The following is a 14037-nucleotide window of genomic DNA, read 5'->3' as shown; positions in this document are numbered from 1 at the left end:
TGACCTGCATACAGATTTCTCAAGAGGCAGGTCAGGTCATCTGGTATTCCCATCTCTTTCAGAATTTTCCACAGTTTATTGTGATCCACATAGTCAAGGCTTTGGCATAGTTAATAAAGCAGAAATAGATGTTTTTCTGGAACTCTCTTGCTTTTTCCATGATCCAGCGGATGTTGGCAATTTGATCTGTGGTACCTCTGCCTTTTCTAAAACCAGCTTGAACATCTCGAAGTTCACGGTTCACGTATTGCTGAAGCCTGGCTTGGAGAATTTTGAGCATTACTTTACTAGCATGTGAGATGAGTGCAATTGTGCGGTAGTTTGAGCATTCTTTGGAATTGCCTTTCTTTCGGATTGGAATGAAAACTGACCCTTTCCAATCCTGTGGCCACTGCTGAGTTTTCCAAATTTGCTGGCATATTGAGTGCAGCACTTTCACAGCATCATCTTTCAGGATTTGAAACAGCTCAACTGGAATGCTTTCACCTCCACTAGCTTTGTTCATAGAGACGCTTTCTAAGACCCACTTGACTTCACATTCCAGGGTCTGTCTCTAGGTGAGTAATCATACCATTGTGATTATCTTGATAATGAATATCATGTTTTCACGGTTCTTCTGTGTTTTCTTGCTACCTCTTCTTAATATCTTCTGCTTCTGTTAGGTCCATACCATTTCTGTCCTTTATCAAGCCCAGTTTTGCACAATGCTGCCTAATTTGGTCCATTAGTCTTCTCTTTTTCGCCCTATCTTTACATAAACCAAGGAAAATACAGTCCCAATAAACCCATCATTCACTTGCTATGTGCTCATGTGCTCAAACAGTAAAACAATTAGCCAATAATCAATAAGCCTGAGATTACACTTCGGTAAGTACAGAAAAAATTTATGGCCTGTCTGGAGGAAGGGGTGATCAGTTTATGTTTTCTCTTAAGCGATGAGTAACCTATATACAATCATCAAGGTTCCCCTGTCCGGAGGGGGTCTTATCCTTCTGCTGTTGTTTTAGTAGGCACTAAACACAAGAGTTCAGAGTCCATCAGAAAGGTGGCCTAGCATGATCAGCATGAACAGGCCTAAGATGGAGTCCAGGCCCTATGAATTATTTTTTAATTCCCTCCTCTTGATGTTCTTAATTTCTGTAATGAGCATCATTCATTGAGATATATTGTGCCCCAGCCCTCCGGCCACCCCCATGAGAGAACACTATCAACCTCTGGGTTACAAAATTTACAAGACATTTTAAGAAGCAGGGCCCACAAAGCAGTATGATTAGAATGATTATGACAACAGTAAAAATAGTTTTCCACCAGTCTCTCTTTACCCAGGATAGGACCGAAGTCCAAAAGGGAATATTTTTATCAGACATGGCTTTCACTTGATTGTGCATATCTTCCAAGGCAGTAGATACATTTTCAGATAGGTCAGGGATGTATATACAACATTCAACTTTAATTATGGCCCAAGCAATACCCCCCCACCCCCCAGGGCTGTTGTGAGTATGCCTAATATCATCTTATTTTGAATTACTGCCTTCCTCATCTGATTTTGTTCTTTGTTCAAGGCTTGAATGACTTTTGTCCTGTATAACAGGGCCTGATTAGTGAAATTAGTTAAGGCCTTTACCTTAACCATGATATCCATTGTCTCTATAGAGGGTACAAACAAGGCAGCAAGATAGTCATACCATTGGAACACGGATCATATCCATCTTGCATGCAGACAAGGCAGGTTTACTGGAGGTTGGTGTAGGCTAGGCTTAATACTGTCATGGGCAAAAGCAAATCCTAGTGTGTAATGCCCTACCCAGCTAACTGGTAACCATGGCCATAAGTTAAGCCCACAGGGCCACTGGGTCCCATTGGGGGCTACACAAGAGATTTCAGGATTATATTTTCAGTCTGAACTGGGCCACTGAATAGGCCAATTGGGGTGATAGGTAACTTCAAAGATTTGTTTACATTGTCCAGGGGACAAATAACCCATATATTTCAATTTTGTCTCGGGGTCTGGGGGGCGGTCTTCAAATCTAACTTGGTGTTCTTTTTGTTCTCAGCAAATAGTACAGGGAGTAATCAACTGTCCTTTTTCAGAAGTCATCCAGAAATATTTATCCTAGACTTGGTAGTATTATTCAAGGTACTAGGAGGCCTGTCTCTCTTTTAGTAAGGGAGCCCCTCTCCTTTTTATTTTTTATATATGAGGTATAAGCCCTTGTTACCTCCATAAGATTAGTGTTCATGTTAAATGTAACCCTATGTCCCCAGCCCATTGATGGCTTTTACACCAGGAGAGCAAAGAAAGGTTATGATTGGTGAGAGAAAGGAAAGCTCCTTTCTGTTGTTTCAAGAAGGAGCACAGTGGTATAAAGTCTCCATAACAAAGTGATGATACCCACCACGGGAGTCCATCCATTACCGACAGGGGCATAGCCCCACATACCCAACAGTTGGAAGAGTTGTGGAAGACCGTGTAAGAATGTGCCCATGCAATGAAGACATTGTCCTGTGCAGGAACAGTGGTCAAGCTCAGAATTACATTGGTGAGGCCGAGTAGCAGGAATCATTTACCCCGCTCCATCTTAGGGAGGGCTTGTCTGGGACCTTGTTTTTTTCTTCTTCTTTAGAATGATCTTGGTTTCCTGTGGATTGGTGGGGTCATTCTGGGTGGTGCACTTGGCGTCTTCCAGGGTCAGTGTGGTATGCCTTCTTCACTCCAGTGTGATGAATCCAAGGGGCAATGTCTGCAACTTTAACTGCGGTAGGAGTGGTGAAAACAACAGGACATGAACCTTTCTACTGGGGGGCTAGTGTGTCATGTTTAAAGCCTTTCACCCATACTTGGTCTCCTGGTATAAACTCATGCATTTGCTCCCCCAAGGGGAAGAGTATTTTTTCTTGTACAAACCTAGTTACTTGATTAATTACCTTACCTAGTTGTTCTATCTGCTGTGATATCCCATTTCCTCTTACCTGAAGTATATCAGTTGTTACTTGTCTTATTATGGGAGGAGGCCTCCCATATACTTCGTAGGGAGAGTAGCCTTGGGACCGTGGGGTCATCGTGCATTTGAGCAAGGCCATGGGAAGCAAATTCACCAAAGAACAGTAAGCCTTTATAATCTATTTAGAAAGTGTCTCCTTTAGTGTCCGGTTAGTCCGTTCTACCATTTTGGAGCTCTGAGGCTGGTAGGCAGTGTGCAACTTTTATTTTATATTCATGGCTTTATTTACTTGTTGTATCAGATCTGATATGAAGGCTGGGCTGTTACCTGATTCTATGCTGGTGGCGAATCCAAATCAAGAAACTATTTCCCTAAGCAGGCTCCAAGTCACTTCTGATGTTCTTTCGGTTTGGGTGGGAAAGACCTCCACCCATCACAAGAAGGTACATACCAAGACCAACAGGTAATGAAAATGGTGATAATATTTCATCTCAGTGAAGTCCACTTCCAGATATTCAAAGGAAAGTGTACCTTTTAGTTGGATACCTGGGGGTTTTGGTCTGTACCCTGGAGCGGGGTTAATCTGAGACCAGCCACTGTAATTTTGGAATTCCTTTCTACGTAGAGAAGAGAGGCGAGGAACCAGAAAATACCTTCGGATCAAGTTTTTCAATTTGTCATGTCCTAGGTGAGTCATACGATGAACGTGGCTCACCAGAGAGAGGACCATCAGTTCGGGCACTAGTAGCTTACCACCTGGTGGTTCCCACCATCTTTTTTTTTTTCTGTTTTGGTGGCTCCCTCTACTTCAGCTAGTTGGTTTTCAGCCTCAGTGTATGTTGGGGAGTCTAGGGTCAGCTCGGGTAGCTCAACTAGGATCAGTGTTCTCATGGGAATTTTCCTGGATTCCTATTTGTCCTTGGGTGTCCGTTTGGCAATCTCATCAGCCAACCTGTTTCCTCAAGCCTGTGGGGTGTCTTCCTTCTGGTGTCCATGGCAGTGCATGACTGCTATATCCATGGGGCTCCAGAGAGCATCTAATTCTTAATGTCTTTTCCACTGGCTCTTAGAAGGCCTCTCTCCCGGTATAGCACCCCATGTACATGGAGTGTAGCAAAAACATACCGGAAGTCAGTGTAGATGTTCACTTTTTTTACCCTTTGACAATTGCAGTGTCCAGACTAAGGCCCATAACTCAGCTCGTTGGGCTGACCAGTGCTGTGGTAAGGAGCCGGCTTCAATAACAGTCCTCTCTGGGGCTACAGCATAGCCTGACAGTCGCTGTCCTAGCTTTACCAGGCTGGTGCCATCAGTATACACAGTCCAGTCAGAATTTGAAATTGGCCTATCTCAGAGGTCTGGACGGCTAGCATAGACCTCCTCTAAGACTTTCTTGCAATCGTGGGTAGGTCCACCTTCTCCCATCGGGAGAAGTGTTGTCGAGTTTAAATCCTGGCAAGGCTCTATACAGAGGTTGGAGTTTTCACATAGCAGTCCCTGGTATTGAATAATCCTGGAATTTGACAGCCACTTGTGGGGGTCTCCTCGAAAGAGGGTGTTGACTTCCTGTGGAAACTTTGCGATCAGATCCTGGCCAAAAGTCAGTTTTGTGGCTTCATGTACCAGTAGGGCAACTGCAGCCACTGCCTGCAGAAAGCTAGGCCACCCAGTGGCAACGTTATCAAATTGCTTTGAAAGGTAAACGATTGGCCTGTCCCACGTTCTCAAGGTTTGAATCAAAACACCCATGGCTGTTTTATCTTTCTCGGTCACATATAAGGTGAATAGGCCAGCACACTAAGCTCAGGCATCTGTGGCCGGTGCATTAACCATGGCTGAGAGGAGCTATCCCACGTCCAAGGCCAAGGGCAGTGCCCAAAGCCAGAGGTGGCGGCCGGGAGGAGCAACCCCACACCCGAGGCCAGGGGTGGCGGCTGGGAGGAGCAACCCAACATCCAAGGAGCGGTGGCTGCTTTGGCTAAGGAGGGCCTAGAGGAGCCATCCCACGTTGATGGTCAGGAAGGGTGGCAGTAAAGTGATACCCCTCATCCAATGTAAGGAGCAACGGCTGCACTTTGCTGGAGCAGCTGTAAAACCCAAGTAAGATGGTAGGTGTTGCAAGAGGGCATCAGAAGGCAGACACACTGAAACCATACTCACAGAAAACTAGTCAATCTAACCACACTAGGACCACAGCCTTGTCTAACTCAATGAAACTAAGCCATGTCTGAGGAGCACCCCAAGATGGGTGGGTCATGGTGGAGAGGTCTGACAGAATGTGGTCCACTGGAGAAGGGAATGGCAAACCACTTCAGGATTCTTGCCTTGAGAACCCCATGAACAGTATGAAAAGGCAAACTGATAGGATACCAAAAGAAGAACTCCCCAGGTCAGTAGGTGCCCAATATGCTACTGGAGATCAGTGGAGAAATAACTCCAGAAAGAATGAAGGGATGGAGCCAAAGAAAAAAACAATACCCAGCTGTGGAGGTGACTGGTGATAGAAGCAAGGTCTGATGCTATAAATAACAATATTGCATAGGAACCTGGAATGTCAGGTCCGTGAATCAAAGCAAACTGGAAGTGGTCAAACAAGAGATGGCAGGAGTAAACGTTGTCATTCTAGGAATCAGTGAACTAAAATGGACTGGAATGGGTGAATTTAACTCAGATGACCATTATATCTACTACTGCAGGCAGGAATCCCTCAGAAGAAATGGAGTAGCCATCATGGTCAACAAAAGAGTCCAAAATGCAGTACTTAGATGCAATCTCAAAAAATGACAGAATGATCTCTGTTCGTCTCCAAGGCAAATCATTCAATATCACGGTAATCCAAGTCTATGCCCCAACCAGTAATGCTGAAGAAACTGAAGTTGAACGGTTCCATGAAGACTTACAAGAGCTTTTAGAACTAATACCTAAAAAAGATGTCCTTTTCATTATATGGGACTGGAATGCAAAAGTACGAAGTCATGAAACATCTGGAGTAACAGGCAAATTTGGCCTTGGAATGTGGAATGAAGCAGGGCAAAGACTAATAGAGTTTTCCAAGAAAATGCACTGGTAATAGCAAACACCCACTTCCAACAACACAAGAGAAGACTCTACATATGGACGTCACCAGTTAGAACTAGACATGGAACAATAGACTGATTCCAAATAGGAAAAGGAGCATGTCAAGGCTCTATATTGTCACTCTGCTTATTTAACATATATGCAGAGTACATCATGAGAAACGCTGGACTGGAAGAAACACAAGCTGGAATCAAGATTTCCAGGATAAATATCAATAACCTCTGATATGTAGATGACACCACCTTCATGGCAGAAAGTGAAGAGGAACTAAAAAGCTTCTTGATGAAAGTGAAAGGGGAGAGTGAAAAAGTTGGCTTAAAGCTCAACATTCAGAAAACGAAGATCATGGCATCTGGTTCCATCACTTCATGGGAAATAGATGGGGAAACAGTGTCAGACTTTATTTTTTTTTTTTTTTTTTTTGGTCTCCAAAATCGCTGCAGATGGTGACAGCAGCCATGAAATTAAAAGACGCTTACTCCTTGGAAGGAAAGCTATGATCAACCTAGATAGCATATTCAAAAGCAGAGACATTGCTTTGCCGGCTAAGGTCCGTTTAGTCAAGGCTATTGCTTTTCCAGTAATAATGTATATGGATGTGAATGTTGGAATGTGAAGAAGGCTGAGTGCCGAAAAATTGAGGCTTTTGAACTGTGGTGTTGAAGACTCTTGAGAGTCCCTTGGACTGCGAGGAGATCCAATCAGTCCATTGTGAAGGAGATCAGCTCTGGGATTTCTTTGGAAGGAATGATGCTAAAGCTGAAACTCCAGTACTTTGGCCACCTCATGCGAAGAGTTTACTCATTGGAAAAGACTCTGATGCTGGGAGGGATTGGCGGCAGGAGGAGAAGGGGATGACAGAGGATGAGATGGCTGGATGGCATCACTGAATCAATGGACGTGAATCTGAGTGAACTCTGGGAGTTCGTGATGGACAGGGAGGCCTGGTGTGCTGCGATTCATTGGGTCACAAAGAGTGGTACACGACTGAGCAACTAAACTGAACTGAGTTATCCCAAGTCGGGGGCGGAGGTTATTGTTAGACTTAGCTCCTCAAAAGCTTTCTGCTGTTTCTCAGTCTAATTTACTGGATTTTCTTCAGGCCCTGTCAGGAGCTCAAAAATAGCTGGGCTATTTCAGAATACCTTGGAATCCAAATACTGCAGAATCCTGTGGCCCCTAGGAACTCCCTGACTTGTCGCCGAGTCTTAGGCATGAGGAGCCTCAGAATTACTTTTTTTTTTTTTTTTTTTTAAGATTGGTCTAGCAACCTTGTGTTTTCCCTCAAGAAAAATCCCAAATACCTTATCTCCTCCTTGCATATTTGTGCCTTTTTCCTCAACACTCGGTATCCCGCCCTGCCAACAATTGGAGGAGTGGTTGGGTCCCTTCTCAGCATTTTTTTCCAGGTCTCAGAGACCAGCAATAGGTTTTCAACATATTTCAGGAGCCAACATCAATAACTTTCAGGCTGGAAAGCTTCCAGGTCCTAGGCCAAGGCTTTTCCAAAGGTGTTTGGGGTGTTTTTGAACCCTTGTGGGAGGCGGGTCCAACTGAGCTACTGCTTATTGTCTCCGATTGGTTCCTCCCATTCAAAGGCAAAGATGGGTTGTGATGCAGGTGCTAGGCATATACAGAAAAAAGTCATAGATCCTTGTTTTAGGTGGGAGGAGGCTAAGTAAGGTATAGGGGTTTGGGACAGTTGGGTGCAGAGTTACAGTGGCCTGATTGACCAATCTGAGATCCTGTATGGGCCTATGGTCTTGTCTTCCTTTTTTCTTTACTGATAAGATTGGTGTGTTCCAGGGTGATTGACATTTTACCAGGATGCCTGCCTGCTTTAGCCTATTGATGTGAGGCAGAATACCAATTCTGGGTTCTATAGGTATTGGGTATTGATGCTTTCTCACTGGGGTGGTGCCTGGTTTGAGTTATATTATTCCAGTGGCTTGGTGTCTGGCTAGCCCAGGGGGGTTATCTTTGGCCCAGACCTCAGGGAACAGCTGAGTTAGCCTTTTCTCCAGCTTTGTTGCTTTGTCTTGTCTATCTCTGGGGGCTCATGTAACTTTTATTCGTCTTGAAGGGGCACAGAGAGGGAGAGTAAGTAGGTTGTTGTGCCCACTCAAAAAGTGGGCCTATCTTCAGGAGAGAAAGTCACTTGTGCTCCCAGCTTGGAAAGTAAGTCTCTTCCCAGCAGGGGTATTGGGCCCTCAGGTATATAGAGGAACTCATAAGTCACTTGGTGACCCCCATCTGACATTTCCTGGGCTGGCAAAATGACTTAACCAGTTTTTTCTCCAGAAAGCCCAGTTATAGCAGTGGTCCTTTTAGACAGTGGTGCCACAGGCTTAGTTACCACGGACAATTTTGCTCTGGTGCCCATCATAAATTCAATGTCTTGGTCTCCAATTTTTAAAGTTATTACGGACTCTCGGGGACCTGATGTCTTTGAGACCCGGCATCCCTATGCAGTCTCAATGTTAGTGAGTTTTGTTACTGGGAGGGGTTTATTCTCCCTTCTGCCTTCTGGGCACTCGTTCTTCCAGTGACTGAACTCACGGCATTGGGAGCATTGATTTGGCTGTAATGGAGCCCAAGGCCTTCGTTGGGACCAGTTGGAGGGCTGTCCTGACCTCGAAGCTATGGGGGTTTCTTTCCTTTGGTGGTGGAAAAGTCTTCAGAAGGCTTTCCAAGTGCAACAGCCAACATTGCAAACCTGTCTTCTGTTCTCCTCTGTTCGTCTTTATATCTTTTCTCATATTTCTTTTCCGTTTCCGTGTCCCTATTTTGGAACACCTTATCTGTTACTTCAATAAGCTGAGAACTAGGCATGGATAGAACTCCCTCAGTCTTTTGAAGCTTTTGTTTTATGTCAGGACATGCTTGTGAGATAAATGTCAAATTGATAATAATCTGGGAGCCTGTAGCTTTGGATCTACAGATGTATAGAGTCTGTAGGCTTCACAAAGTCTCCTGTAAAATTCAGAAGGTGGCTCATTCCCTTTCTGAACTATTCTGGCCAGTTTTGACATGTCCATCGGCCTCTGGGCTCCCCTTTTAAGTCCTTGTATAATCACTGTCCAGTATCTATCTAATTGGATTTTTCCCTTCTCTGTATTATAGTCCCAGTTAGGTCTGTCAGTGGGGAAGTCTTGTTCTATCCACCTCTCTGAGTTAGCAAAACCTTCAGGAACCATCTCCTGTAACCATTTCCTCGCCTCAGTGTTGATCCTATCTCTCTTCTGTACTGAAGAGGGATGCTAGTATTGCATTATATCATCCCAGGTTGGTCAATGGGTGCGGAAAATAGTCTCTATTAGTCTAGTCATTCCCTGGGGTTCCACCGAGTAAAAGGGGGTGTGTTTTTGCCAGTTCAGTATGTTGGTTGATGAAAAGTGCTGATAGTAATAGGCTACAGGAACTTGGTAATAATTACCATCTTCCCCTATCATTGGAGGTTGTTGGACTTCTCTAAGGGGCATCTAAAAGTGTATTCTTTCCTCTGGCTCTTTGGCAGAGTGGAGCCTTTGTTTAATTCCAGTGGTTCCCCTCCCCCCACCCCCCACCCTTGTCCTGGAGTACTTACTGGGAGTGGAGGGTAGAGTTTAGGAAATGTAGTGGCAGCATCCAGGGTGGTAGAGTCCGGTGGGCTCATTGTCCCTCCAGCTGAAGCTGGAGCCTGCTGGGGGCGAGGGGGGGGCGGCTACAACCTGTGGAGCTGTCAGGATCGTTGAGGAGTCTGGGAGGCTTATCAGTCTCAGGTTGATTCCTCAGGTTGGGCCTCTGGTGGCCGCGGTGAGATTAGCTGGCGGGATCGTCATCCAATACGGTGGTGGGGGAAGTTCATCTCCTTTAGGGTCCTGTAAAATTTCCTTTTCATCCTTGGTTACCTTTGGAGCCATCAAGATTTTTCCTCCCCCACCATGAGTGTAAAAACAGGCCCTTTTTTTTTTTTTTTGATGGGGGGAAGAGGGGTCTTGGTCTATTCCCAGCCAAGAGTCTATGTACGGGAACGGATCCAGGTTTCCAGGCTTTCCCATAAGTATAGCATACACTGACTTTATGAGAGTTAAGTCCTTAGTTCCCTCTGGTGGCCAGCCAACACCCATGGAGGGCCATTCGACTTCACAAAGGGTGTGGAGCCGGCCGGGTGTCATTTTCCTCCTGTAGTCTCCATCGAATCCTTTTCTTAAAATTATTAATCATATTCTCTAATACAGTGGCCCTAAATTCGCTTCCTCCCATCTTCTTACCTCTGGATTCTCATGTCACAGGGTCTTCCCTAGAAGCCAATCTACCTGTTTCCACTGGCAGGGGAGATGATGGGTCACACAGCACATGGGTACCTCCTGGGGGAGGGCAGAATATGAGCACATGTATTTCAATATTCTCTTTCTAAAACCCTGAGGTGACCACTTGGCGTGTTTCCTAAGATGACGTGGACACACCTCCTGACTGGCTTTCTTCAACCCTAAGTTCCCTTTCATTATCCCTGGCATGGCCATTGACCTGAGTGCCAAGCAGCTATTGTCACCAACCTAAACCAGCTTCCTATGTGTCTCCATTCTGGTCCCTCCCAGGGGGTGATCAGGCCCCCTCTTCCACCCTACCATGTGGGTTCCTCCTCACCTGAGTGTTCAGTTCCTTTGCTGCCATTCACTACCTGCCAAAGTGAAGAAACCCAGCATTGAAAGGCTGAATTCTTCCAGAGGGGTGAGGAGCCTTCCTCCCTCTAGGAGATTCAAGCCACAAAGCCTTGGGGTGGCCTCAAATGAGACCTGTCTCCTCAAAGTGAGAAGTTTCCTGGCCAAAGCACCAAATGTTATAGCCACGCATTCCGGGCAAGAAATTCACTCAGAAGAACAATGTAGATAGTGATGTGCAGTTTATTACACTGGCAGGCCCAAGGCAGAGTCTCCTCTTAGCCAAGGACCCTGACCAGCATTTGTAAAAATATTTTATACCCCATGTGTACGTATCTGAACCCACCACTCTAAATTCCTTGAGACTTATATAAACCAAGGGAAAATACTATCCCAATAACCCCATCATTCATGTGCTATGTGGTCATGTGCTCAAACAGCCAAACAATTAGTCAATAATCAATAAGCCTGAGGTTACACTCTGATAGATACAGAAAAAATTATGGCCTGTCTGGAGGAAGGGGTGATTAGTGTTTGTTTTCTTTTAGGTGATGAGTAACCTAGATATGATTTTCAAGGTTCCCCTGTCCGGAGGGGGTCTTATCTTTCTGTTGTCATTTTCATAGGCACTAAGCACAGAGTTCAGAGTCCACTGGAAATGTGGATGAGCATGATCAGCATGAATAGGCTTAAGATGGAGTCCATGCCCTATGAATTCCTTCTTCAATCAAACTATAATAGTCCTCTGCCTGCCAGATAGATTGTCCTGGATATTTTATAAGTATTTATGATTTCAATAAATCAGCCTTCAATCTGGTCCAGCTTCTTTTCTACATAATTTTCTTTGATGAGAGAAAGGCCGGTATGTGTTTTGAAAGAGCAAATATGTGCATATAGGTTTTTTAAATTATTTACAGATTTTCTATTTTTTACTAAGGGAACAGAGCTTTCTTGAAATTTAAAGAGATGGTTCATATTATTTCATATCAAATCTCTAGATTACTTAGCATTCAGTCTTCAAATTTTAGTGACATTTGTGCTCCAAGAGTTTTGGGATACTTTTTCATAATGTGCTAACTTTTTTAAAATTCAGCACAGCAAAGTACAAAGTATCCCACAGTGAAAATAGCTTGAGAATAAATCTACATATAATAGAATATTTTAACAAAGGATTATGGTTAAGTTTGTTGCAAAAATTAAACAAATAAACATCACTCCTTATGTTAATTTGAGATCTATGGGAAATTCTATGTTAAAAGATCTAATAATATGACTCATCTTTTCTGGACTTTTTCATGTTACTTAAAAGAAGTCTCTTGGTATATTAAATAATTTGTGGTCAAAATATATACAAACTTAAATTATATGTTTTGTTTTTTGTCCCTTTTCATTTTTGTATGTTTAAGAAGGAACACTTTATAATGCAGTTCCCCATATAAAAAATTTACATCAACTCATTTGGGAAAAAAAAAAATACAGTTGGCTATTGGGCAGTTCATGAGCATCCATCAATGTCTGCATTATTTCAGCTAACATTTTTTAGAACACCTACCAAGTGTCATACCCTGGGAATATAAAAGTAAAAAGAAAAGGAACTTTCATTTCAACTTGAAATCTAAACAAGAAGAAATTATCTAAATAATTTACTACAACACTGTATGGCATTTATTATAATGATGATAATTAAACCATGTATGGGATTTGAGAAAGCTTATCAAAGTAATATATGATCTTAGAATGGAAGAATAAGTTAATGTTCTTGGTGAAGAAATCAAGGAAAAGTGTTAGCAAATGAAAAGGAATAGAGGCATTGGCTTAAACATGGCATTTTAAGTAGCTTAGTGTTTTTGAAATGCAAAAAATAAATGTAAATAGTGAAAAGGAAACTAAGTGACACTAAACATGGAATTTGCTAGTCATATGGAATATTGTGTATTTTTCCTTCAGGAAATGAGGAATACATGCAAATATTTGAGGAGAGATTGGCAAAATTGGATTAAGTGCTAAAATATGAAACTGGTGAAACTATAGGATATAGTTAGTAAAGGTATAGGATTGGAACAAGGAGTGGAAAACAATAAGAGGTTATTACAATACTCAAAGTCAAAATTATAAGTTCAAATGTAAAGTGTGTGAAAATAAATAAAGGTCACTCAACTGAAAATACAGGTTACACAGTTCTCCTGGGTTTCCTTACCCTACTGCTCTCCACCTGGGTGCCCTTTCCCTATAAAATGTCTTGCTTTGTCAGCACATGTGTCTCCTCAGACAATTCATTTCCGAGTGTTAGACAAGAGCCCAGTTTCGGGCCCTGGAAGGGGCCTGCCTTCCTGCAACAAATGGCAACTCTGGCGGGGACGCTTCTTCTCTGAGATTGACATCCTGACCACTAGAGGTACTCAGGGGCCAGCTTGCCTGCCAATGGGCCAGACCTAGTGGCCAAAACTGGGACCTTTTTGTCCCTGGTCTCCTCCTGACGCAGTCAACTGGCCAGAGTACCCCGACAGGTAAGGAACAAGAGACTTTATTGACCTCCCTTCCCTCTCTTTCTTAACCCTTCCTATCCTTCCCTGATTTTCTAGTCCCCCAGGCCTGGATGCAGGAATCTAGTCAAAGGGTCCTCAGCCTGAGCTGAGGATTGGAGACTGATCACCTCCTCTTGGCAGAGAACTCGAATTCTGGTTCTGGTCTGGTCTGATTTCTGGTAGGGCCAAGTTCCAGTCCTCTCTTCTCTGGAAGCCCAGGGAAAAGTCCCATAATGCCTGGGTATCTGTAGGTGGCAGGAGACATCTGTAAGGCCACCCCTTTCACCCCCCTTCTCTGGCCTCATCCCCCTTCTTCTTTCAACCTAGCTTCCTTTCCTCCCTTGAAATCTTTGATGTTAGTACTTGAATCTGAAGTTCTGTGTCTCTATAGGTGGTTTTCTGAGAGACTGTATTCTTGTATTTAAGGGCTTCCCTGGTGGTACAGAGGTTAAAGCGTCTGCCTGCAATGTGGGAGACCTGGGTTGGGAAGATCTCCTGGAGAAGGAAATGGCAACCCACTACAGTATTCTTGCCTGGAGAATCCCATGGATGGAGGAGCTTGGTGATCTACAGTCCACGGGTCGCAAAGAGTTGGACAAGACTGAGCAACTTCATGTTCACTTTCATAGCAAGAGAGACAACCGTTATCATTTGCATTTGTAAATACCCACAGATAGGTAACAAATGAGAAATTTTTACAGTGAAGAAATGGGAGGATTTAGGTGTGCTATAATTAGAAGTCACTGGCATGGGGAAACTGGAGGCATTACAGACAAGGAATGGGAGAATCCTATGTGATTTTATTGAGTACTGTGGATTTCTCTAACTGGTCCTGAACTGGAAACAGGG

At 43.8% G+C, this 14037-nt stretch overlaps 1 pseudogene; it reads right to left on the bottom strand.

Moving 5' to 3' along the window:
* Window positions 1-1130: 1130 nt before the first annotated feature.
* On the bottom strand, window positions 1131-2578 carry LOC138083551 (endogenous retrovirus group PABLB member 1 Env polyprotein-like; annotated as a pseudogene).
* Window positions 2579-14037: the final 11459 nt, after the last annotated feature.

This window comes from Capricornis sumatraensis, chromosome 8 (assembly GCF_032405125.1).
Source record: "Capricornis sumatraensis isolate serow.1 chromosome 8, serow.2, whole genome shotgun sequence".
Taxonomy (NCBI): domain Eukaryota; kingdom Metazoa; phylum Chordata; class Mammalia; order Artiodactyla; family Bovidae; genus Capricornis; species Capricornis sumatraensis.
This window is presented reverse-complemented; position numbering and strand designations above follow the sequence as displayed.